Source organism: Amphimedon queenslandica, unplaced genomic scaffold (genome assembly GCF_000090795.2).
Source record: "Amphimedon queenslandica unplaced genomic scaffold, v1.1 AMPQUscaffold_13507, whole genome shotgun sequence".
In the NCBI taxonomy this organism is placed as follows: Eukaryota; Metazoa; Porifera; class Demospongiae; order Haplosclerida; family Niphatidae; genus Amphimedon; species Amphimedon queenslandica.
Window position 1 is genome coordinate 556621 of NW_003546257.1, and position 1235 is coordinate 557855.

Below are 1235 nucleotides of genomic sequence, written 5' to 3' on the forward strand. Positions count from 1 at the left end.
ATATCGTAACCCTTAGCACAAGTGTGATGTAAAAGGTACCACTACTAATCCAGACTGAGTTACATGTACTGTGTTGGATTTTCTAGGCTAGGAACCATTACAAAGGATCATTGTTATTGTAACAGCTTTGATGAACACAATTATTAGTAATTATTGTGATATCAAAATGAGATATTGTGCTGGTAAAACAACATTCAATATTTCCACCCTTAAGTACTTATTAACAACACACGTACATGTCAAGATTGCGTATTATTCAGTATACTATTACAAGATGCATAAACAGCTATAAGGATTATTATAATACCACATTGCAAGTTAGCTTAGACTGCATGATTGATGGCTGCTTGTAAATCTTATGCACACAGACACAAACCATATGGTGCACAGACACAACACCCTGGGGCAATAGTAATGATTACAGGGTACTAAGTAAAGTAGCATAATAGTAAAAGCAAGAGTTTTTGTGAACATCAGGAAGTAATTCAGTATAATGTAATTCCCATAATACAACACAGACTGGTATTACATGTATAGCAATATGCTATAAGTGACAACAACAAGTATAGCTGGAAACAACTAATCAATGCAGAGGCTTTTCATCCTGTGCCCGATGACTGATGCCTTTCTAAAAAACTTCATGCCGGCAAAAAAATCCAATGCACAGACACCTTAAAACCACTTAAATTACAACATTATTTTTTATTAATAACAATGGCTTATTGTAATAGTAACAGTAATATGCTTTACTGCAATAATAATAATAATAATAATAATAATAATATTATTATTATTATTATTATTATTATTATTATTATTATTATTATTATTATTTCAACTGTAAAAACATAATATGCGTGGACAAGGACTAAGGAACAATATCAAATGAACAGTTAAAGACTGGCTGCAACTTGTACAGCAACCATAAGTACTAATAGCTCGACTAATAGTAATGGATTATATATATTCAGTAATTGACTACTGGATAATGTTTATATACATGTAAGCCTACTAGATACTAACCAGTACTCCATCCACTTCGTGATTTAAAAAACCATGATCCACTGAGCTGCCTTTCTTGATGTTTCAGGCTTTCAGCCTCCTGAGCGAGCTCCTGAGTGAGCCTCCATAGCTCCTTGACATCCCTCCCCCTTATTCATTAATCATTAATTAAGCTAAACTACTTATTATTCATAGTGTCTATCCCTATGGATAGTTTCCAGGAACAGTTACAC